The sequence below is a fragment of the Chiloscyllium plagiosum genome, chromosome 1, assembly GCF_004010195.1.
Source record: "Chiloscyllium plagiosum isolate BGI_BamShark_2017 chromosome 1, ASM401019v2, whole genome shotgun sequence".
NCBI lineage: Eukaryota > Metazoa > Chordata > Chondrichthyes > Orectolobiformes > Hemiscylliidae > Chiloscyllium > Chiloscyllium plagiosum.
Window position 1 is genome coordinate 39,315,374 of NC_057710.1, and position 26,860 is coordinate 39,342,233.

Consider the following 26,860-nt stretch of genomic DNA (forward strand, 5'->3'; position numbering starts at 1 on the left):
AGCAACTGTGATTAGGTTTTCACCAATGTCAAGTATAAAGAAGAAGCATTAATCATTTAGGGACAAAATTATGTCATCATGGAGTTTGTAGAACTCCTATGCTGAGATTTCTGTTAAAACTCAAAAGCATAAAATCTCTTAGATTTAGGCAGAAAAGTGATACTCCAGTGAAAACTATTTCTTCCTTCTATAAGAGGCAGAATGTTGCAAATGATGGTGTTTAAAATACCTAATGAAGGAAACGAAAAGAAACTTAGATTATGAGTAAATAAATTTAAAGAAGTCATGTTAAAAAATAACTGTGTTCGTAATTGAACCAAAAGGTCAGCTTCAGTGCTTTATGACTATGACTTCATGAAGAGACATTATCTAAAGAAGGTCTCCTGCAGATATTTGCCAGAAAGAAACCAATTATACTGTGCGACTGCACAAGGAACTTTAAAGTAGAAACGGGATGGCCCTTCACTGAAGCTTGAGTCTTTGTGAGATTATTGAGGGATAAACCCTTTATGACTGATATTTGTAATAAGATTATTTCAAATTATTAAGTCGTGTAAAATAGTTTATTTTTCTTTTTGTGCCTGATAAACTTTAATGTTCTTTTGTTAAGGTTGTTGGCAACCTCTTGTGGAAATTTCTGTGACTGACAACCAAATTGCTAACATAAAACTTATGGTCTGTAAAACCAAGTTTCACTCAGGGACACCACTTGCCTCATATAACCATCAGCAGTTTTTATTTGAATATCCTATTCAGTAGAGTTGAAAGTATAAATCTTCTCATTCTGCAGCAGTTCTAGCTGGACAGTTGAATATTTTTGCAGGTGTGGCAGCATCCATGAAGAGAATTCAAAGTTAATGTTTTGGGCCTAGTGACCCTTCCTCTGAACTGATGGTAGCTAGGAAAATGTCAGTTTATGTACAGAAGGTAGGATGGGGATGACTGGGTAAGGCGTAAATGATCAGTGCGGATAGAGCCCAAAGAGAGGGAAGAGTTGGACAGACAAAGGAATGGATAATGATCTAGCTAGGAGAGTGAATAGCTGTTAGTGGCTAACAAGAAGCAGTGTTTAATGGCACACTATGTGATAACAAGGCCTGGTGTGTGGGGTTGGGGGCGAAGACATGGGAGAGTTCAGGCCCTAAAATGATTGAACTTGATCTTGAGTCTGGAGGGATTCAGGGCCCCCAAGCGGAAAATGAGATGTTTTTCTTCTGGCTTGCGCTGAGCTTTGCTGGAACATTGTAGCAAACCTGAGAGATGTTGTCCCGGGAACAGGGTGGTATGTTAAAGTGGCAGGCAACTGGAAGCTCAAGTCCCCAACTCCACACATTAGGCTTTGTTATCACATCGTCTGGTATTACACACCACTATTGTTAGCCACTAACAGTCTCCATTAACAGCTATTTACTCTCCTAGCCAGATCATTATCCAATCCTTTTAAACTAATTCAGCGGAGAGATGGGAACCTGAATTGTAGCTCCAGCGTATAGGAGGTCGAGAGTAGTGAGGTCATAAATAAGGTTTCAAGGTTGAAAGAGTGTACTGGCAGGCAGGATGGTGGTTTGAAGTGTGACTACTTCAATGCCAGGAGCATCCGGAATAAGATGGGTGAACTTGCAAAATGGGTTGCTACTTGGGACTTCGATGTTGTGGCCATTTTGGAAACATGGATAGAGCAGGGACAGGAATGGTTGTTGCAGGTTCAGATGTTTCAGTAAGAGCAGGGAAAATGATAAAAGAGGGGTAGGTGTGGCATTGTTAGTCAAGGATAGTATTATAGTGGCAGAAAGGACTTTTGATGAGGACTCGTCTGCTGAGATTAGAAACAGGAAAGAAGACGTCGCCCTGTTGGGAGTTTTACATAGGCCTCTGAAAAGGTCCAGAGATGTAGAGGAAAGGATTGCAAAGATAATCCTCAATAGGAGTGAAAGTAAGAGGGTAGTTGTTACGGGGTCTTTAACTTTCTAAATATTGACTGGAAATGTGACAGTTCGAGTACTTTAGATGTGTCAGTTTTTGTGCAATGTGTGTAGGAGGGTTTCCTGACACAGTATGTAGATAGACCAACAAGAGGCGAGGCCAATTGGATTTAGTACTGGGTAATGAACCAGGTAAGGTGTTAGATTTGGAGGTAGGTGAGCACTTTGGTGATAGTGATCACAATTCGATTATGTTTACTTTAGCGATGGAACTGCATAGGTATATACCGCAGGGCAAGAGCTATAGATGGGGGAAAGTTATAGATGACGTTATTAGGCAAGATTTAGGTTGCATCGGATGGGGAGGAAACTGCAAGGGATGGGCACAATTGAATTGCTTGTTCAAGGAGCAACTACTGTGTGAGATTGATAAATATATACCTGTCAAGCAGGGAGGTTGAGCGAGGAAACCGTGGTTTACTAAAGAAGTTTAATCTCCTGCCAAAAGGAAGAAGCAGGCTTATGTAAAGATGAGACATGAAGGCTCAGGGCGCTTGAGAGTTACAAGTTAGCCAGGAAAGACTGAAAGTGAGAGCTAAGAAGAGCCAGGAGGGGACATGCGAAGTCTTAGACAGATAGGATCAAGGAAAATCCTAAGGCTTTCTACAGGTATGTCAGGAATAAAAGAATTACTAGAGTAAGATTAGGGCCAGTCAAGGACAGTAGTGGGAAGTTATGCATGGAGTCCAAGGAGACAGGAGAGGTGCTAAATGAATATTTTTTTGTCAATATTCACACAGGAAAAAGACAATGTTGTCAAGGAGAATATTGAGATACAGGCTATTATACCGGACAGATTAGGTTCATAAGGAGGAGGTGTGAGCAATTCTGCAGAGTGTGAAAATAGCTAAGTCCCCTGGACCAGATGGGATTTATCCTAGGATTCTCTGGGAAGTTAGGGAGGAGTTTGCAGAGACTTTGGCTTTGATCTTTGTCATCATTGTCCAAAGGAATAGTGCCAGAAGACTGGAGAGTAGCAAATGTCCCCATTTTCAAGAAGGGGAATAGAGACAACCCTGGTAATTATGGACCAGTGAGTCTTTCTTTGATTCTGTGTGAAGTTTTGGAAAGGATTATAAGAGAGTGGATTTGTAATCCTCGAGAAAGGAATAAGTTGATTAGGGATAGTCAACACAATTTTGTGAAGTGTAGATCTTGCCTTTCAAACTTTATTGAATTTTTTGAGAAGGTGACCAAACAGGTGGATGAGGGTAAATCGGGTGATGTGATGTGTATGGATTTTAATAAAGCATTTAATAAGGTTCCCCACAATAGGCTATTACAGAAACTATGGAGGCATGAGATTGAGGGTGATTTAGCGGTTTGGATCAGAAATTGGCTCGATGTAAGAAGAAGACAGAAGGTGTTGCTGATGGGAAATGTTCATCCTGGAGTTCAGTTACTATCGCAAGGATCTGTTTTGGGGCCATTGCTGCTTGTCATTTTTACAAATGACCTGGATGAGGGCGTCGAAGGATGGGTTAGTAAATTTGCGGATGACAGTAAGGTTGGTGGAGTTGCGAACAGTGCAGAAGGATGTTGCAGGTTACAGAGGGACATAAGCTGCAGAGCTAGGTTGAGAGGTGGCAAATGGATTTTAATGTGGAAAAGTGTGAGATGATTCACTTTGGAAGGAGTACTGGGTTAATGGTAAGATTCTTGGGAGTATGGATGAGCAGAGGGATCTGAGTGTTCATGTGCATAGATCCCTGAAAGTTGCCCTAGGTTGATAGGATTATTAAGAAGGTGTACAGTGTGTTAGCTTTTATTGGTAGAGGGATTGAGTTTCAGAGCTATGAGGTTATGTTGCAGTTGTACAAAACTCTGGTGTGGCCGCATTGTATTGTGTACAGTTTTGGTCGCCGCATTATAGGAAGGATGTGGAAGCTTTGGAAAGGGTGCAGAGGAGATTTCCTAGCATGTTGCTTGGTATGGAGGGAAGATCTTATGAAGAAAGGCTGAGGGACTTGGGGTTTTCATTGGAGAGAAGAAAGTTGAAAGGTGACTTAACAGAGACATACAAGATGATCAGAGGATTAGATAAGGTGGACAGTGAGAGCCTTTTTCCTCAGATGGTGACGGCTAGTACGAGGGGATAAATCTTTAAATTGAGGGGTGATAGATATAAGACAGATGTCAGAGGTAGGTAGTTTACTCAGAGTAGTAAGGGCGTGGACCGCCCTGTCTGCAACAGGAATGGACTCGCCACCTTTACAGGCATTTAAATGATCATTGGATAAACATACGGATTATAATCGAATAGTGTAGATTAGATGGGCTTCAGATTAGTTTCACAGGTCGGCGCAACAAGGGCTGAAGGGCCTATATGGCACTGTAATGTTCTATGTTTGTCTGCCCTTCTCTCCCCTCTCTTTGGGCTCTCTAGCCCCCATCTATCATTTACTCTTTGCTCTTTCCCCCACTCTACCTTCTGCTTATAAAGCAACATTTTCCTAGCTACCATCAGTTCTGAGGAAGGATCACCAGACTCGAAATATTAACTCTGATGTTTCTGCACAGATGCTGACAGGTGGGCGGCACGGTGGCACAGTGGTTAGCACTGCTGCCTCACAGTGCTAGAGACCCGGGTTCAATTCCCGCCTCAGGCGACTGACTGTGTGGAGTTTGCACATTCTCCCCGTGTCTGCGTGGGTTTCCTCCGGGTGCTCCGGTTTCCTCCCACAGTCCAAAGATGTGCAGGTCAGGTGAATTGGCCATGCTAAATTGCCCGTAGTGTTAGGTAAGGGGTAAATGTAGGGGTATGGGTGGGTTGCGCTTCGGCGGGGCGGTGTGGACTTGTTGGGCCGAAGGGCCTGTTTCCACACTTAAGTAATCTAATCTAATCTAATCCAATCTAATCTGCTGAGCTTTTTCAGCAACTTCTGTTTTTGCTTATTGTTTACAGCATTCACAGTTCTTTTGTTTTTTTTATTGAATATTTTTGTTTGAGTTCAGCCTTTTAATTATTCTTACATGAGGAAGGTCAGTGTTAATCCCTGTCCCTAAATATTTTTGAACGGAGTGTCTTGTTAGGGTTGCTTCAGAGGTCACTTATGAGTCAGCCACATTATTGTCGGTCTTGAATCTTGTGCAGACCAGACTGGGTGAGGATGCCCGGTTTTCTGCCCTAAAAGATATAGACTGTGATTTTTACAAGCACTGATCATTGTTTGAATGTTGCCATTACTGAGACTAGCTTTGTGTACCAGAGTCATTAATTGAAATTAAATTCTAACATCTCTCAAAACATTGATCTAAGGTTTAGATTACTAATCTAGTGACATTACGAATATGTTAGTCTTCTCCACATTAGCTCTGTATCGCTAAATTGGTTGCGATACAAATTGTTGTTCTATTATACATCAGAAATTACTGACTCAGTGTCTGTGTGTCTCATGCCTAAATTTCTCACCTTTCAAATGAGTATTTGCATATATTTTAATATACTCTGTCTGTGGATCTGCCTGCACTTTTATTGCAGTTTAGATTAGATTCCCTCCAGTGTGGAAACAGGCCCTTCGGCCCAACAAGTCCACACCGACCTTCTGGAGAGTAACCCACCCTAATGCACATTACACTACAGGCAGTGCACATCTTTGGACTGTGGGAGGAAACCGGAGCACCCGGAGGAAACCCACGTAGTCACGGGGAGAATGTGCAAACTCCACACGACAGTAGCCTGAGGCTGGAATCAAACCTGGGTTCCTGGTGCTGAGAGGCAGCAGTGCTAACCACTGAGCCACCGTGGATTATAGGCAACAACATGAGCCAACATCTCCTAAATCTCATTTTTCCCAGCCCTGCATTTTGACCAAGGACACACAACACTCTAGCCAACTACAGAGGCACCTTGGCTGAGATTGCCTTTGGCAGACTAATGATTAACTGTGTGAACTCTTTTTCGTCTGTGAGACTCAAGGCAGCTCATATGATGATTTGAGAGAGTTCAATCAGTCCTGTTAATATAGATGTTTTTGGCATGGTATCATGCTGTCTTGATAATTACATGAAAGAAGGTAGGCATCCTGAACATTGTAAAGACTAGCCTTTCTTTTATTTTTAGCATTGCTTAAAAAATATGCTTTTTTGAAGTACTTAATTATGCAGTCATTGGGACAATTTGCAAGACCAAAGTAAAGGGAAACCATACTGTATGAGAAGATGGTGCTTTTATTTTGCACACTTAGGCTTAGCGAATCTTGTCCAAATGTGGAATTTCATCTAATATTGGGCACATTGTTGTGAATTTCACAAGCACGGCTGCTTGAATACCGCAAGTAGTTTGCTTGTTTTAAGGAGCCAAAGGGATATGGTGTTTGATGCAATTCAACAGCCTTTGAAACGTGGCCTACCTATCTAGGATCGTACCGGCACTGAAATTCATATATTATTCATTTATGTGATAGGAAGGGCATCATTTTGCCTTGACAACATCCTGCTAGTGACAAATACCATTCATTTTGCAACAGCATAGCAGCAACATGAAACAGCTAAGTTTGTGCGTTACTGAAACTTGAGATCCTATACCCTTGTAGGGTAATCTCAGGTAAGATTTTTCAAGGCTAAAAATGATGACTTTAGTGAGTTTCATAACCGTAGTCCCTTTTTTCTCTACTTCGCACAGCACGAGCTGCTTTAACTTGCCTTTCTGAATAGACAATCCTACCAGCATCCAAATATCACAGTAGAAGCTTTTTTTCCATCCATCAGCATTTCTCTATTTACCTCGAGGTTTTGAAGTTTGAGAATACATATCCAGAAAGACCAGAGGGCTTGTTTTGTTCTGTTGATTTTCTTGCCCCGTCACCATTCTTTTTGACCTTGAAAGACTAACTTTTGTCATTCAAACTGTCCTGACATCTCCCCAATTATATTGTTTTTGCCCATGTCACACCCTTTTATTTTTCACGCAGAACCTATTGCACTTCCAGTTTTACCCAGTTCAGATGAAAGGCCATTGATCTGAAATGTGAACTGTTTCTTTCTCTTCCTATGCTCCCATAATCTGCTAAGAACTTCCAGTGTTTTCATTTTCTCAGATTTTCACTATCCTTAGCTTATTTTTGCTTAGTGCTGAAACATGACAGAAAAGGGAACCAATGCACTAAGGTGAGGATAAGCAGTCTCCATCTATGATCCTTAACCAGTTTACAGCTCAACCATGTATGAAGACTAGGGCTGTCATATCCACTTTTGACAATATTAGAGGTTATTTAGAAAACTAAATTGTCATGCATATCTGAAACTTTACATTGCAGGCTATTGTTGGGAGAAAATTAACATTTGTACTGAATGATGACAATGGCATGGTCTGATTTCACTTTTATTAAATTTGAACTTTGAAATTGATTTGTTTAAAAATAGCTGCCTTATTTCTAGAATTGCTGTTGTACCATGTTAAGTTACCAGAGAAAATAGCAATTTGATATAGACAGTGCAAAGTTAGCAAATTTAATAGGATGCACTGCAGTATCTCTTTGGATCTGGCTTTAATTTTTGTAAGACACAGTGACCAGCCAATTAAAAATTCTGACCATGAATATGCAATAATGTTGATTAACTTGTAAGGAAAACTGTTTAAGATAAATTAAAATATCTCCACATAGGTCTAGAATTTATAGTAACAGCTTAATGAGTAGCATCTTCAACCCTTCGCTGTGTTAGTTAGACTTGCTCATTTAATCTGCAAGTTGCTTGACCTGCAAGATGAAATGGCGTGGAATCCTCTTAGAGGTATTGGTGAACAGAGTAAGAAACTGTGTGTCTCCTTTACTCATTGGATTAACAATAATGAAATGCACAGCACAAAAAGAAGTGCAAGTTAAAATGTGATAACTCAATATCAAATTCGGTTCAGGAAGAGAATTCAAGAGAGAGGACTAAGATTAGATTAAACATGGAAGCATAAAGTAAAATTATCTTCATTAAAAATCTTCACTAAAAGTTACACCTGATGACAGGAGAAATTCGTGAGAAATGACAGGCCAATTGTTCAAATATAACATTTTATCTGTATAAGTCAACATCATGATACTCGGGAATATATTAGCATACAAAACAACAAATAGGGTCAAAAGAGGGAAAAATGAGAAAAAGAAAAAATTACTAAGTCTTTAATGTGAATATTATTCAGACCAAAATAAATAAATGAACAACACAAATAGAGATCAGTGAATATGATTTTAAAGCCATTGTAGAAACATGGTTACAATAAGAACAAAGTGGAGAACTAAATAGGATAGAGCTGAAAATGGCTTCCTGAAGAAGAGCTTATGCCCGAAACGTCGATTCTCCTGTTCCCTGGATGCTGCCTGACCTGCTGCGCTTTTCCAGCAACAAATTTTCAGCCCTGATCTCCAGCATCTGCAGACCTCACTTCCTCCCCAACTAAATAGGATATGCAACTTTATTAGATGACAGTCAGGAAGAGAAGGGTTGTCATAGAATCATCCAATACAGAAAAGGGCGTTTGGCTCATTGAGTCTGTGCTCCTACAACTATGACAAATCTATACTTCCCAGTTATGACATTTCAAGTGCTTATCCAAGCACTTGTTAAAGTTTGTGAGGTTATCCATCTCATAATAATCACCCAGGTATTGGCATTCTGGACCACCACCAAACACTGGTGAAAACATTTTCATCAACTCCCCATTAAAATTCCTGCCTTTCACCTTAAAAGTTTACTGCCTTGATATTGACCCTTCCACTAAGGGGAACAGCTGCTTTTTATTCACGCTGTCCATGCCCTTCATAATTCTATATAGGTACTCCCCTTGACCATCATCTCTGCTCAAAGCAAAACACCTGAACGTCTCCATATTCTCCTCATATCTGAAGTTCTCCATCTGAGGCAACATCCTAATGAATCTCCTGTGCACACCCTCAATTATATCTTTTCTTTTGTGTGGTGACCAGTATTGCACCCTGTATTCCAGCTCTGGCCGAATCAAAGTTCTGTACAGGTCCAATATGGGGTCTCCCTCCGAATACGATCTATGGTGGACTGATAAAGGCAAGTGTCCTATATGCTGCCTTAACTACTCTATTAACCTATCCTGCCACTTTCGGGGATTTGGGATACCCAAAATGTGGTGTTTCTTCTGAACTTTGCAGTGTCCTGCTGTTTGTTGAGTACTTCCTTGTCTTGTTACTTCTTCCAAAGGGCATCTCCTCAAATTTAAATTCCATGTGCAATTGCCAATTCATTTAAATCCTCCAGTATTTGAAGACTTTCTTCCTCACTGTCAACCGTCCAGCCAATCTTGTTTCATCTGCAAGCTTGGTCATCATTCCTCTCATGTTTTTGTCCACATCACTTAATGTGTGTGTGTGTGACATATAAAATAAGAGACTTAACACTGATTCCTGTCATTGGAGACTGGCCTCCGGTTACACAACAGCCATCTACCATCATTCTCTGTCTCCTACTGTTGGGTCAGTTTTGGATCCAAGTTGTCAAGTTATATTGGATTCCATGTACTTACACCTTCTTTTTCTGTCTTCCATGTGGGACCTTGTCAAAGGCTCAAAGGCTTTATTGAAATCCATATAAACTACATCAACTGCAGTGCCCTCATCTAGTCACCACCTCAAAGTACCTGATTTGTGAGGCATGACTTCCCTCTGACAAAATAAAGTTGGGTGGTAGGGTAGCTTTTGTAGAATAAGTACAAAATTATTTTGCTTTGGATGACGTTGAATCCATATGGGAGGAGATTAAGAACGAACAAGAGGACGAAGACACTGGTGAGCTTAGACTAAAGGCTTTTTAACAGCAGCTTTTCTGTTGGATGGGCGGTAAATCAAGAGGTAACGGGAGCATGTAAAAAAAAGGGCAGTATGCTAATCACATGTAACTTTAATCTGTCATATAGATTGGTAAAATCAAATTGACAAAGATAGCCATGAAGAAGAATTAAGTGAGCATACTTGGAACAGTTTTCTGGAACAGTTTGTTGTGCGACCAACCAGAGATGAGGCTATTTTAAGGCAAGTGCAACAAAACATTTGAGTAAGAAATCACCTAGGTAATTGTGATGATAACATGGTAGAAGTTTGCATTCAGTTGAGAGACAGAGCTTGGGTTAGAAACAGTAGCAGGTCTGGTAGCATCTGTGGAGGATAAGTTGAGGTAACATTTTGGGTCCAGTGACAGTTCAGAGCAGTTTGTATAATCTCTTATTTTAACCCCTGATGTCCAGGTATTATTCTTATAAACCCAAATTGTACTCTATCCAAGGCCAATATATCATTTGTAAGGTGGTGCCCAAATCTGCGCTTAGTACTTGCACAAGTACAAGTGAGGTCTAATCAAGATTTGTATAATTGCAGTAAAATCTCTACATTCTTGTACTCCCATTCTCCAGATATAAAGACCAGCAATTTGTCAGCTTTTGTGATTACTTTCTTCACCTGTTTGTGACATTTTCAAGATCTGCGCACCTGAACCCCCAAGATTCTTTGGACATACACTCTATTAACTTCATACCATCTCGGAAGTACCCTGATCTATCCTCCTTCAGCCCGAAAGGGATAACCTCACAAGCTCACATTGAACTCCATCTGCCATAGATTTGCCAATTAACTTTAGTCTATTTATATTCCTTAATGTTGTTATCTACAATGCTACCTAACTTTTTGTCATCAGTAAATTTGGATATATATCTTTCTATGCTGTTATTCAATGTGTGACACAGTGGCTCAGTGGTTAGCATTGCTGTCTCTCAGTGCCAGGGACCTGGGTTCAATTCCAGTGACTGGCTGTGTGGAGTTTGCATATTCTTCCTATGTCGGTGTGGGTTTCCACTGGGTGCCACACACAGTCCAAACATGTGCAGGTTAAGTGGATTGGCCATGGTACATTGCCCATAGTGTGTAGTGGGAAATGCAGGGCTAGAGAGATAGGATAGGGGAGTGAGATACTCTTCGGAGGTTCAGTGTAGGCTTAATAGGCCAAACAGCCTGCTTCCATACTGTAGGTATTCTTTTTTAAAAAATGAATAAACAATGTGAATAATTGAGGCCCTAACATAAATTCTTGTGCGATACCCATGGTCACAACCTGACAATTTGATTACCTACCCATTATCACTATGTTGGCATCTGCCTCTCAAACAATTTCTCAGATATGTCAGTAATTTACCTTCAATTCCATGGGATTTACCTTGGTTAACAGCTCCTGATGTGGGACTTGATCAAATGCCTTCCAGAAGTACATATAAACAATATGTACACACATTCAAAGTTTGTGCGAAGATTTGTAGCTCGGGTGCTCGTTGCTGTGGTTCTGTTCGCCGAGCTGGAAGTTTTTGTTGCAAACGTTTTGTCCCCTGGCTAGGCGACATCATCAGTGCTTGGGAGCCTCCTGCGAAGCGCTTCTTTGATGTTTCCTCCGGTGTTTATAGTGGTCTGTCCCTGCCGCTTCCGGTTGTCAGTTTCAGCTGTCCGCTGTAGTGGTTGGTATATTGGGTCCAGGTCGATGTGTTTGTTGATGGAGTTTGTGGATGAATGCCATGCCTCTAGGAATTCCCTGGCTGTTCTCTGTCTGGCTTGCCCTATGATAGTAGTGTTGTCCCAGTCGAATTCATGTTGCTTGTTGTCTGCGTGTGTGGCTACTAAGGATAGCCAGTCGTGTCGTTTCGTGGCTCGTTGATGTTCATGTATGCGGATTGTTAGCTGTCTTCCTGTTTGTCCTATATAGTGTTTTGTTACAGCTGGAACTGACAACTGGAAGCGGCAGATTCAAACCACTACAAATGCTGGAGGAAAGATCACAGAAGCACTTCACAGGAGGCTCCCAAGCACTGAGGATGTCACCTAGACAGGGGACGAAACGTCTGCAACACAAATTCCCAGCTCGGCGAACACAACCACAACAACAAGCACCTGAGCTACAAATCTTCTCACAAACTTTGAACCTATACACTTCTATCTGCCATGATGAGAGCCTCCAAGCCCTCCATTTCTACCTGTCCTGATGTCCCCTTCCACTGATACTTGCATTCATTTGGCTGAACCTCATCCTCAATTTCTCCATGGAATCCTCCCATGGAGAAAGGAGTAACCACGGGTTACATTCTGTTTGTTGGTTACTTGGAATAATGCACCTTCCGCGGTCATACCAGCACCATTCCCCACCGTTTCCTCTGCTACATTGATGACTGTATCGGCGCCACCTCATGCTCTCTTGAGGAGGTTGAACAGTTCATCAACTTCACCAACACATTCCACCCTGAATTTTTAAGTTCACCTGGACCATCTCAGAAACCTCCCTCCCCTTTCTGGACCTCTCCATCTCCATCAACAGTGACCATCTCAACACTGACATCTCCTGCAAACCACTGACTCCCACAGCTATCTGGACTACACCTCCTCCAACCCTGCCTCCTGTAAAAATGCTATCCCTTATTCCCAATTTCTCCGCCTCCGCTGCAGCAAGGTAGCATAGTGGTTAGCACTGTTGCCTCACAGCGCCAGAGACCCAGGTTCAGTTCCCGCCTCAGGCGACTGACTGTGTGGAGTTTGCACATTCTCCCCGTGTCTGCATGGGTTCGTCGATTCTCCTGTTCCTTGGATGCTGCCTGACCTCCTGCGCTTTTCCAGCAACACATTTTCAGGTCAGATGAATTGGCCAAGCTAAATTGCCCGTAGTGTTAGGTGAAGGGGTAAATGTTGGAGTGTTGGTGGGTTGCGCTTCGGCGAGTCGATATGGACTTGTTGGGCCAAAAGGCCTGTTTTCACATTGTAAGTAATCTAATCTAATCTAATCTGCTCCCAGGAGGACCAGTTCCACTGCAGAACACACCAGGTAGTCTTTTTTTAAAATACCACAATTTCCCCTCTCACGTGATTGATTATACCCTCCAGCGCATGTCATCCACTTCCCACATCTCCGCCCTCGAACCCCACCCCTCCAACTGCAACAAGGACAAAACCCTCCCCGGTCCTCACCTTCCACCCACCAATCTCCATATATATCGCATCATCCTCTGCCATTTCCGCCACCTACAAATGGACCCCACCACCAGAGATATATTTCCCTCCCTACCCCAATTCACTTTCCATAGATGTTGTGAAATTTGAAAGGGTTCAGAAAAGATTTACAAGGATGTTGCCAGGGTTGGAGGATTTGAGCTATAGGGAGAGGCTGAACAGGCTGGTGCTGTGTTCCCTGGAGTGTTGGAGGCGGAGGGGTGACCTTATAGAGGTTTACAAAATTATGAGGGGCATGGGTATACAGACAAAGTCTTTTCAATGTGGTTGGGGAGTCAGGAACTAGAGGGCATAGGTTTAGGGTGAGAGGGGAAAGATAGAAAAGAGACCTAAGGGGCAACTTTTTCACACACAGGGTGGTACGTGTATGGAATGAGCTGTCAGGGGAAGTGGTGGAGGCTGGTACAATTGCAACATTTAAGAGGCATTTGGATGGGTATATGAATAGGAGGGGTTTAGAGGGATATGGGCCGGGTGCTGGCAGTTGGGACTAGATTGGGTTGGGATATCTGGTCAGTATGGACAACCAAAGGGTCTGTTTCCTTGCTGTACATCTCTCTGACTCTATGACTGTTCCCTCCACGCCTCCCTCGTCAGATCCACACCCCCGCCTCCAAACGACCCTCCCCTCCCGCCACAGCAGGAATTGCAAAACCTGTACCTACAACCCCCCCCGCCCGACCTCATCTCTAGCATCTGCAGTCCTCACTTTCGCCTAAATAATTATCTATCTCAGATTTAATATTAACAAGTGGTCTAGCATCAACTGCCACTTGTGGAAGAGAGTTCCAAGCATCTACCACTCTTTGATATAGAAGTGCTTTCTAATATATCTCCTGAATAATCTGGCCCTAATTCTCAGACTAAGCCCCCAGATCTTTAATCTCTAATCAGTGGAATAGTTTGTCTACCCTGCCTTGTCCTGTTAATATCATAGAGTTAATATCACAGTGTAGAAAGAAGCCATTCTTTCCATTGAGTGTGCATTGAACCCCAAAGAGCATCTCACCCAGACCCAGGCCCCCACCCTGTCACCATCACCCTGCATTTGCCATGGCTAATTCACTTAATCTGCATACCCTTGGACGCTATGGGGCAATTTATATTGGCCAATCCTTCTTAACTGCAGTTTTGGATTGTGGGAAGAAACCGGAGCACCTGGTGAAAACCCAGACAAGGGGAGACTGTGCAAACTCCACACAGACAGTCACCCAAGGTGTGAATTGACCCCAGGTTCTTGGTGATGTGAGGCAGCAGGGCTAACCACTGAGCCATCACGCAGCTTCAATATATTGAAGAGTTCAATCAGATCTACCCTTAATCTTCTAAATTCTCGAGAAATTAGGCCTAATTTGTATAATCTCTCCTTACAATTTAACCTCTGAAGTTCAGCTTTCAATCTGATAAATCTAGGTTGTATTCCTCCATTGTATCCTCCTTAAGGTGTGGTGCCCTGATCTGATTGCAGTATTCCAAGTGGGGTCTAACCAGAGTTTTGAATATGAGATTATGCACATTGGCAGAAAGAATAGAAGAGCTGAATAGTATTGAAATGGTGAAAGATTGCAGAAAGGTGCAGTACAGAAAGGTGCGGTCCTCATGCATGAATCACAAAAAGTGAACATTTAGGTTTAATGTGTAATAAGGAATGCAAAAGGATTGTTTGCCTTTCTTTCAAAGGGATGTATTGACATTGCAGGCAGTCCAGAGAAGGCTCATGTATTTGTTCTGTGTAAGGCGAGATTTTCTTATGTGGCAATTTTGAGAATGTTGTGTTTGTACTCATTGGAGATTCGAGAGACTTAATTGAAGCCTATAGCATCAGACTTGTTACAGGGTGAATGAATCATTGTAAAAACAAAATGCTTCTGGAAATCTGAAACAAATGTAGGAAATGCTGCAGAATCTCATTCGGGCTGGCAGCATCTTTGGAGAGAGAAATAGAATTAATGTTTTGAGTTCTGAAGAAGTCATACCAGATTTGAAACATGATCTTCATTTCTCTATCTGTAAATGCTGCCAGATCTTCAGACTTTCTCCAGCATTTTCTGTAATGATGAGTGGTTGTTTCCCCCTTATGGGAAAGTCCAGGACCAGAGTGAAGTGTTGCATTTCAGACTGAGGTGAGGAGTTTTTTTGTTTCTCTGAGAAAGTCGTCAACGTCATGAATTCTTTATCATAGAAGGATATTTGGCTGGATTATGACATATGCTCATGGCTGAGATGGACTAATTTTTAATCAGGAAAGTAATTTTGGTTTAGAGGGATAAGGCAGGAAAATAGAGCTGAGGATTATTAGATTTGCCATGATCTCATTGAAAGGCAAATCGGATTCAATGGGCTGAATGGCTTACTTTTGCTCCTCCATCTTACGGAATTATGGTCTTAACGTGACAACAGATAAGTTCCACTGCAAATCCTTGATCAGATGCATGCACAAATAAGATGAGATAGTTTGTTCCTGCAATCTACTGAAAACGATCTCTAGTTCTGAAAGATGGTCACTGGGATTCAAAACCTTAACTCTGCTTTCTCTGCACAGATACTGCTAGACCTGCTGAATTTCTCCAGCATTTTCTGTCTTTGTGTGTTTTACTTCAGTTTTGGCTTCCTTTTGTTTGCTACAGGTATTAAAATTGAAGATAGCATAAATCCATCTCTGAAAGCCCTTCCTGTTATTTGTTTATATACCTTATGTCTGAGACTGGTTGAAATCACATGTTTAGTTACATCATCACATTTATTTGTACAGGTTGTTCTGCTATAATAGGCATTTCATTAACGCGAATTTGCTGTAACATGGTTGACGAATTGGGGACAGAGTTTCTAAAGCGTGAACTTTTAAAATGTGCATTGGCTGTAATGCAATTACATTGCTGTCACTTTCAACGCCGTTTCTAAAGTGTGAGTTTCCTATAATGCAGGGTTGCACAAGAACGCAACCACCATGTTTTAGAAGGACAGCCTCTACTGGATTACATAAATTATCTGATTCAGAAACATATCATTTCTCTCAGGAGAATGTACCCAAGTTGTACTCAGACTGTCTCATTCATTAAATTACAGGACAGACGAGAGAGTCAGAATGGACTACTTCTCTTCATTTAGATATCTTTATGGTTTGTAAGACATTGCAGCACTCCACTTTGTGCCCCATAACTTGTTAGGATTATACACAACAATGGCAAAGTAATAGGCATTTGCCCAATGAGTGAATTCTGGAATTTATCCTCCAAACAAGTTTCTCCCAGCTATCCTCATCTTTTCTGTTGTCACTGCCTTCTATTTCTTTCTCACTCATGTGTCAGTCTACTTCCCCTTTAAACATCTTCGTATTATTCACTTCAACCATTTCCTGTGGAACTGATTAAAAAACAGAAGAACTGAAAATGCTGTAATCAGAAACAAAAACAGAAGTTGCTGGAAAAGCTCAGCAGATGTGACAGCATCTGTGAAGAGAAATCAGAATTAACATTTCAGTCCGGTGACCCTTCCTCAGAATTGCTCTGAGGAGGGTGACCAGACCCGAAATGTTAACTCTGATTTCCCTGTGTAACTGCATTATCTTTAGAGTGAAGTATATGTACGAAGGGTTTTTTTCTGTATTCCTGTTTGGATTTCTTGATGACTATATTATATTTATGGTCTTAAGTTATGCTTTTCCAAGAGTGGAATAATTTTATCTTTATCGAGTCCATTGACCAATCTCCAAGGAAGGCTGCCAAAGTAGATTACTTGATTTACAATGTCTTGGACATGAGATCTTTTACCTTCTGTAGGGACAACTTGTTTTAGATATGTGGGCATGGCTCTTGTGTTTCTGGTGAAGAAATGTTTTCATGAGGAATAGCGTTGCATGTTTAGCAGGATAATGGACCTCTGTCCTCTGGTTACCTACAGAGAGAGAGTACTCTTTCTACTTTACATGTACATTGCAAGTACAAGAACCTCAAACCAGATTGCATTGAAATTAGGTGATAGATAATGAGATGTTGTTTGATGAAGATAACAATGGTGCGGGTGCATTGCCAACATTTTAGTTTCTGTAGAGTCAGAGATGTACAACACAGAAACAGACCCGTCGGTCCAACTCATTCATGCCAATCATATTCTAAATTAATCTAATTGCATTTGCCAGCATTTGGCCAAAAGCCTCTAAACCCTTCTTATTCATGTACCCATCCCGATGCCTTTTAAATATTGTAATTGTGCCTGTCTCCACCACTTCCTCTGGCAGCTCATTCTACACATGCAACACCCTTTGCATGAAAACGTTGTCCCTTTTAAATCTTGCCCCTCTCACCTTAAACCTATGCCCTTTTTGGACTTCCATATCCTGGGGAAAAGGCCTTGGCTATTCACCCTATTTATGACCCTCATGATTTTATAAACTTCTATAAGGTCACCCTTCATCCTCAGACGCTCCAGCGAAAACAGCCCCAGCCTATTCAGCCTCTCCCTACAGCTCAAACCCTCCAACCCTGGCAACATCCTTGTAAATCTTTTCAGAAACTTTTCATGTTTCACAATATCATTCCTATAATAGGGATACCAGAATTTCACACAGTATTCCATGTTTAATCATGTATCTGCCTTTGGCTAAAGTTGCATTTGTGTATAATGTTTTCATTCGACTCCTATTTGAGAAATCACATGCAGAGAGAAATTGCAGTTCTTTGATAAATAATATCCAGTTTGTCAGATCCATGGTCTCCTTTTGGAGTATCCAGTGACTTCTAATTTCAATGACCGGTATTTAAAGAAAACTGATGAATACCAACCACATTTTTAAACTGAAATATAGCCAACAGTACTGCTTTTGTAATCACCAGGAATCTCTTGAATGCTGCAATCTTGTCTGGGGCAGAAGCAATTTAAAAATGAAAGAAAAGGCCTGAACTATGGTTCTTATTTTTATGCAGCCTTGACTTTGACATATATGGAAAGAGATCAGCAGGATAAAGACTGTTCAAATCACATGTCTGAAAATCCAGATCAATAGTTTTTGTTGTCCGCGTAGCAATAAACTCTCCAAAAACTTTCATGCTCTTTCAATAAGCTAGTATAAGAATATGTGACATGGTATTGTTGGATGTTAACTTTCAACAAAGACTGAGTTTGTTCATTTATAGTATTTGCAAGCTTTCAGATGACCGTCAGATGAAAATCATCTTGTTTGTTGTCAGTGAGTTTTGTGTGTTTATCATCGCTGTCTATGAGAATCCACTCTCAAGCAATGGTTCTATTGCTCTCGAGTCATCAAAGAGTCAGATTCCCTGGAGTACATTGGGCCAAATTGTCTCAGGTATTATATTACTTGGGCTATCTTAGAGGATGGGATTTCCAGTTTACTAGGCATACTATAATAAACCTAATCTGAGTCCAAAGACACACAAGACAGCTTCAAGTTGGTCATTAGGTGGTACTGTACTACAGTATTGACCATTTCTTCAATGTTCAAAAAAAAAACACCCAGTCACCCTGTAGTTCCAGCCAAATTCTTTGTATTTTTTCAATGGTCACTGTATGGAGTACGTCTGGGAAAATTAACAAACAGTGAAATTCACAACTAATCTTGGAGGAACTTGTTTGGAAGAGGTGACATCACTAAAACTGATCAGTAAATATTTTTAAGTGTGGCCTTACAGTAAGTCTACAGTAGTGAATAGAGTGAGTTCTTTCTTGATATGTTTTATTGAGATCTGTTTCTTGATTAAACTTAAAAATATAAGCCGTAAGTATAAAGTTAGCCTGGAGCAGTGTTATGTAGAGGAATATGCTCTTCTTGTCGGATGTGGGAGTTTAGAGAGAGTTTACGGGTTGTGAATCCTATCATATCGAATGGATTGGTTGGAGAGACAGTTAGAGGAATTTATAAGAGTAAGGGGATGTGATGGATGGCAGTTATAGGAAGGGAGAAAGGTTGCAGGTTCAGTCACATAGATTGGTTAACTCCCGGAAATGTGAGACAGGTAGGCAGGTAGTGCAGGAATCTTCTGTGGCTATCCACATTTCAAACAAGTATGCTGTTTTGGAAAATGTAGGGGGTGGGGGGATGGATTCTCAGGGGATTGTAGCATGAACAGCCAAGTTTCTAGTATCAAGACAGATTCTAATGTAATGAGGGGTAGGTCGGGTTCCAAGAGATCAATTGTTAGGGGACTCTTTAGTCCCAAGCACAGACAGACATTTCTGTGGCCAGCAGTGAAAAATCAGAATGGTGTGTTGTCTCCCTGGTGCCAGGATCAAGGATGTCTCAGAGAGGGTACAGAATGTTCTCAAGGGGTAGAGGGACCAGCAGAAGGTCGTTGTACACAATGGAACCAATGACATAGGAAGAGAAAAGGATGAGATTCTGAAGGGAGTGTATAGACAGTTATGCAGGAATTCAAAAAGGAGATCCTCAAGAGTAGTAATACCTGGATTACTCATGGTGCTGCGAGCCAGTGAGAGTAAGAAGAGGAGGATAGAGCAAATGAATGCATGGCTGAGGAGCTAGTATATGGGATCATTGGAATTTCTTCTGGGGTAGAAGTGATCTGTACAAGAAAGACGGATTGCATCTGAATTGGAAGGGGACTAATATACTGGCAGGGAGCTTTGCTAGAGCTGCTCAGGAGGATTTAAACAATGAAGGTAGGCGGGTGGGATCCAGGGAGATAGTGAGGAAAGACATCAATCTGAGACTGGTACAGTTGATAAAAGAAGCGAGTCGAACAGTCAGGGAAAGCAGGGACCAGATCTAAAAGTTGAAGTTCTAAATTGGAGAAAGGCCAATTTTGACAGTATTAGGCAAGAAGTTTCAAAAGCTGATTGGGGGCAGATGTTCGCAGGTAAGGGGACAGCTGAAAAACGAGAAACCTTCAGAAATGAGATAACGAGAGTCCAGAGACAGCATATTCCTGTTAGGGTGAAAGGAAAGGCTGGTTGGTGTAGGGAACGCTGAATGACGAGAGAAATTGAGAGTTTGGTTAAGAAAAAGAAGGAAGAATATGTCAGATAAAGACAGGATAGATCGAATGAATAGGTAAAAGGGTATAAAGGCAGTAGGAGTATACTTAAGAGGGAAATCAGGAGGGTAAGAGGGGCATGAGATAGCTTTGGCAAATAGAGTTAAGGAGAATCCAAAGGGTTTTTACAAATAAATTAAGGACAAAAGGGTAACTAGGGAGAGAATAGGTCCCCTCAGAGGTCAGTGAGGCAGCCTTTGTGTGGAGCCACAGGAAATGGGGGAGGTACGAAATGAGTATTTTGCATCAGTGTTTATTGTGGCGAAGGACATGGAAGATATAGAGTGTAAGGAAATAGACGGCGACATCTTGAAAAATGTCCATATTACAGAGGAGGAAGTGCTGGATGTCTTGAAACACATAAAAGTGGCTAAATCCCCAGGACCTGATCAGGTGTACCCTGGAACTCTGTGGGAAGCTAGGGAAGTGATTGTTGGGCCCCTCGCTGAGATATTTTTATTATTGATAGTCATAGGTGAGGTGCCGGAAGATTGGAGATTGGCTAACGTGGTGCCACTGTTTAAGAAGGGCAGTAAGGACAAGCCAGGAACTATAGATGAGTGAGCCTGGCATCGGTGGTGGGCAGGTTGTTGGAGGGAATCCTGAGGGACAGGATGTACATGTATTTGGAAAGGCAAGGACTGATTAGGGATAGTCAACATGGCTTTGTGCGTGGGAAATCATGTTTCACAAACTTGGAGTTTTTTGAAGAAGTAACAAAGAGGATTGATGAAGGCAGAGCGGTGGATGTGATCTATCTGGATTTCAGTAAGGCATTCAACAACGTTCCCCATGGGAGACTGTGAACAAGGTTAGATATCATGGAATACCAGGAGAATTAGCCATTTGGATACAGAACTGGCTCAAAGGTAGAAGACAGAGGGTGGTGGTGGACAGTTGTTTTTCAGACTGGAGTCCTGTGATCAGTGGAGTGCCACAAGAATCGATGTTGGGTCCACTACTTTTCATCATTATTTACATGATTAGAATATGAGCGTAAGAAGTATAGTTAGTAAGTTTGCAGATGACACCAAAATTGGAGATGTAGTGGACAGAGAAGAAGGTTATCTCAGATTACAATGGGGTCTTGATTAGGTGAGCCAATGGGCTGAGAAGTGGCAGATGGAGTTTAATTCAGGTAAATGCGAGGTGCTGCATTTTAGGAAAGTGAATCTTAGCACGACTTATACACTTCATGGTAAGGTCCCAGGGAGTATTGCTGAACAAAGAGACCTTGGAGTGCAGGTTCATAGTTCCTTGAAAGTAGAGTCACAGGTAGATAGGATAGTGAAGAAGGTGTTTGGTATGCTTTCCTTTATTGGTCAGAGTGTTGATAAAAGGAGTTGGGAGGTCATGTTGCGCATGTACACGAACATTGGTTAGGCCACTGTTGGAATATTGCATGCAGTTGTGGTCTCCCTCCTGTCGGAAGGACGTTGTGAAACATGAAAGGGTTCAGAAAAGATTTACAAGGATGTTGCCAGGGTTGGAGGATTTGAGCTATTGGGTGATGTTGAATAGGCTTGTGCTGTTTCAGAGGCTGAGGGGTGACCTTATAGAGGTTTATAAAATCATGAGGGGCATGGATAGGATATATAGACAAAATCTTTTCCCTGGGATGTGGGAGTGCAGAACTAGAGGGCATAGGTTAGGGTGAGAGGGGAAAGATATAAAAGAGACCTTTTCACGCAGACAGTGGTATGTGTATGGAATAGCTGCCAGAGGAAGTGGTAGAGGCTGGTACAATTGCAACATTTAAAAGGCATCTGGATGGGTATATGAATAGAAAGGGTTTGGAGGGATATGAGGCAGGTGCTGGCAGGTGGGACTAGATTGGGTAGGGATATCTGGTCAGCATGGACAAATTGGACCGAAGGGTCTGTTTCCATGCTATACATCTCTATGTCTGTATGACGCTCAATAAATGATAATTCTGTTCTCTCTTTATCTGAACCCTTTCAAGTTTCATGACATCCTTCCGATAGTAGGGACACTAGAACACAATATTCCAATTAATTGACCCCCTATCAACTATTTCTTGTTTATCCTTTCCAAGTAAATATGAACCTGCCTAAAATGAGTTCCAAAGGTATCATATATCAATTTAATATTTTGAAATGCAGATTTAATGTAGGAAATGGAACAGTCAATTTGCTAATAGTAAGATCTCAAAACAGCAGCAACACAAAGATGTGCCAATGCCGATTGAGGAATAAATAATGGGCAGGCCACACTCACTTAATTTCTTCAGTTGTTGTTTCAATGTTTGATGTCTGACATTAGCAAATAAAACCCAATTGTCTAACTTGAATCATGATATTTTATGCTACAGTCCTTTTCTTATATGCCCATCTTTCCAAATTTGCTTGCTTACTTCAGCCCTTCATAATTGTTAAAGGGCAGAGACAAGGAATATGTTTGTTTGAGCTTATCTTCACAATTAAATCGTCAAAAATCTGACATCCTCCATGATAATGTTTCCTGTGTATCTCTACGTTTTTGGTGTAAACTGAACAAATTGCACATGACCGTATACATTGACGTTTGGGAGAAGATTTGTAGCTCGGGTGCTCGTTGTTGTGGTTCTGTTCGCCGAGCTGGGAGTTTGTGTTGCAGACGTTTCGTTCCCTATCTAGGTGACATCCTCAGTGCTTGGGAGCCTTCTGTGAAGCGCTTCTGTGATGTTTCCTCCAGCATTTGTAGTGATATATATATATATACAGTGCCACCACGCTGAAGTTTGGAACAAACGATAGAATCCGCTTAATTCCAAAAATGGACATACCTCTTTCTTCGAGGTTGGTCATGGAAATTCCTTGATGGCCTTCATCTTTGCATTCCTTGGGGTCTGCTTTCCATTACTGATGTTATGTCCCGAGAATGTCAATTCTGCTTTTGCGAATTCAGTTTTCTTTAAATTTTTTACCAGTTTTGCTTCTCTTAATCCATCAAAGAGCTCTGCCAACTGTACCATATGATCTCCGCAGGATTGAGTAAAGATCACTACATGGTCCAAATCGATTGCACCGCTTGTTAACCCAGTCACCACTCTGTTCATGAGTCTTTGGAATATAGCATGTGTGCTCTTCATTCTAAAGGGCATTACTTTGAATAATATAGCCAATTTGGGGTTACAAACATAGAAATTTCTTTTGCCTTCTCTGATAAAGGTATCTGCCAATAACCAAACAGTAAGTCCAACTTTGTGATGTAACTGGCTAGTCCAACTTTGTTGATACAGTCCTCCAATCTCGGTATTGGGTATGAGTCTAATTTCATTATGGCGTTGACCCTCCGATAATCCACGCAAAATTGTTGAGTCCGTCAGGTTTGCGAACTAAGACGTTTGGCAAATCCACTCGCTCTGACTCTGTTCGATAATATCTTCGTTGAGCATGGCCTCCACTTCCACTTGATCCCGTCTGGCTTTGAAAGGATTAAGCCAATAGAGGTGTTGTTTTATCAGAACAACATTCCCTATGTTTACCTCATGCACAATAGCATTAGTGCTCCCCATCTTGTTCCTACATGTGTCCACATGCTGCTGTAACAAACCTTTCAACTGTATTCTTTGCTCCTGAGCCAGCTAGTTTACTAACTTATCCCACTCCTCAAGGACTTCCTCATTGTTTAATATATTTTGACGCACATCAAATTCCACAACATCTGGATTTGATTACTCACTCTGCGAGGCTGTAACTAACACCTGTTTCTCCAGTGCTTTCTCTCCAATGATAATAAGGTTTCAACATATTCACGTGACATACCCGATACAGTTATTTTTCTATCTGGCACCTTTAACAGTTCATCTGACTCAACTTTTTGTCAATTTGATAGAGACCACTAAATCTGACTTTGAAGGGATCTCCTATCACTGGTAACAAAACCAACATGTCATCCCCACAAGAAAATGTCCAAGTCTTGGAGTTTTTAATCTGCCATCTGCGTCATTCTATGCTGTGCCCCCTTTAGGTGCTGTTTAGCCAACTCACCTACTTGAATTAATTCCACCCTCACCTCTGATACACAATCCAAGTGTGAGACCTCTGACTTTGGTCTGGTCAGTTTCTCTTTAATTAATTTCAAAGGGCCTCTCACTTCATGTATGAATATTAACTCTAAGGGAATAAGCTAAGTAGATTCATTTGGGGCATCCTTAATAGCAAACAATACAATCATTTGGGTAATCCTGACCGTATCCTCTCGACATGGTCTTCAAGGTCTGATGCCACCTTTCTAAAGCTCCCTGGGATTCAGGATGATGCGCACTTGATTCAAAGTGCTGTATACCTAAGCTATCCGCGACTTCCTTAAACAGCCTAGCAGTAAAATTAGTCCCTTGGTCCAACTGAATCTCTCCAAGTAGCCCATACCGCGTGAAGAAAGCTACTAACTTCTCAACCACCATTTTTGCCTTGATGCTCCGTAAGGGAATTGCCTCTGGAAATCTGGTAGACACATCCATTATGGTTATCAAGTCCTGGTTCCCGCTTTTAGTTCTTGGGAGGGGACCTACACAATCAATTATAACCTGTGTGTAAGGTTCTTTGAATGCACAAATTGGCTACAAAGGTGCTGATTTTATTACCACCTGTGGCTTACCTACCATTTAGCACGTATGACACATATGGCAAAAGTACGCACATCCTTGAGCATTCCAGCTCAGTAGAAATGTTTTTGTACCTTTCGTACACCTAAGTGACCTCTGATTGGTAGTTCATGTGCTACCCATAACACTTCCTGTCTATATGCTACCGGCAACAAAATCTGGTGCACTTTGGCTCATTTCTCCTCTGCACTAACCTGCTGTAGTCTCCATTTTTGTCTTAGAATTCTGTCTTTCAGATAATGACCCTCAGGAATATCCTCCTTTTCAGAGTACGCATCAACAGATTTTTTTTATTGTCTCGTCTTTCTGTTTCAAGTCCATTAGCCTTTCTGGACTAAACCCTCTGCCTGTTCAGGTTTTTCCTGCACAATTATGTCAAACAAGGTGCTGCTAACTGAACCTCAACTCCTTCATCTTTCTTTTTAGTTTTTGCTTTGTGCTATGATTTTTTATGATAGAGGGATCTTGTTACGACACAGTCTGAGAAAATACCAGGATATTTTTCCTCTATCTCCTCTACCTCCTCTATCTTCTACCTCCTACTCTTCCTTTGGCTTCTCCATAACAAAGGGTGTCACTCCCACCTTGGACCCTGCTAAATCATTCCCAAGAACAAACTGATTTCCTGGAACTGTCACTCTGTCAATCACTCCCACTGTTACTTCCCCTGTCTTCAGTTGGCACCCCAACCTGATCTTACATAGGAGAATGCTAAATTCTGTCCATCTATCCCACAAATTACCACTTTTTCAGGTAACCGGTCAGAAAGAGTGCAAATTTGTTCATCTCTCACTATTAGAGACTGGTTAGATCCAGTATCTCCCAAAATTATAACTTCTTGCCCTTCTCCCCCTGTTCTCTCTGAGTAAATGTTACCCACAGGCAAATTCTTTGTAGAGATCAGGCACTAGCTCCATATCCATCCCCTGCCTAGGCTGTGCACTCTCCTGCAGCTCCTCGATTTTTCTTGGAGTTCCCTTTACTACTTTCACTAATGCCATTGGCTTAGCTTCTTGTACCATATCTTTTCCCACAATGCCTTTCTTTAACAACCAGCACTGTGACTTTACATGTCCCACTTTACCACAGTGGAAACCTCTCAGACCTTTCACCTCCTTTCTACCCTCTTGGATTTCTTTTTAACCTGTGGTTCTCTACTCTTTGTTTCGTAGTGTAGGATCTCCTCTTCTCCTAACTTCTATACCTCGCAGGATGAAATTCTTGCCGGAAGCTTGTCATATGCACCAACGTGTATTCATCTGCCAGCTCTGCTGCTCTTTTCACTTCCTGAACTTTCTGTTCATCCACATGAAATCTTATTATCTCTGGAAGTTAGTTTTAAAACTCGTCCAAAAGAGTAATCTCTCTTAGAGCCTCATAGTTGTTATCTATTTTTAAAGCCTGTACCCATCTGTCAAAACGAGTATGTTTAATTCTTTCAAACTCAACACAAGTCTGACCTGGTTTCTCCTTTATGTTTGTGAACTGCTGTCTATACGCTTCTGGTACCAATTCGTTAGCACTTAAGATAGCCTGTTTGACCACTTCATAATCTCTTGATCCCTTATCTGACAGCACTGCAAATACCTCACTAGCTCTGCCTACCAGTTTAGTCTGAACTAGCATTACCCACAAGTCCTCAGACCACTCCATTCTCCCGAGCCAATTTTTCAAATGAAATAAAGAAGGCTTCAACATCTTTCTCATCAAAATGTGGCAGAGTTTTGACATTTTTATATATATCTACTTCTTGTTTTTTTTTATTAATAGATATTTTTATTAGAAATCTTTACAAGTTTACAAAAATAAACAAAACTCTCAGATATAAACATTGATATACAATTAGCTCAAATATACAATAGCCAAAATTTGACAAAAAAAAACAAAACAACAAAAAAAACCGAAAAGAAAAAAAAAACAAACAAACAAAACTCAACTATCTACTAATCTAACCTACAACTAACCAGGGTGTATATTTAAGTCTCTTACATGCTCGGGATGTGTTAGCATTAGATATAATAAAACCCGTATTCGTGCGGGATTCCTCCCCCGAGGGGCCGCGGACCAGCCAGGTTTGTATCTCAATTAAATAAAAGCCCTTGTTAGGATAGCCGAAATATCTGTATTTATGTAATTCAAAAAGGGCTGCCATATTTTATAAAATAATTCGGTCTTTCGGTGCACCATATTTGTAAGGAAGTCAAGGGAAATACATTCCATAATTAGTCTGTGCCAATTTGAAAATCCAGGGGGGCCCTCAGCCGC

The 26,860-nt window shown here is 41.3% G+C and overlaps 1 protein-coding gene across 5 annotated transcripts in view; it reads left to right on the forward strand.

Annotated features, from left to right (window-relative positions):
* LOC122540110 (WD repeat-containing protein 7) overlaps positions 1–26,860 on the forward strand; it is a 674,231-nt gene that overhangs the window by 146,895 nt on the left and 500,476 nt on the right. The window lies entirely within an intron of this gene.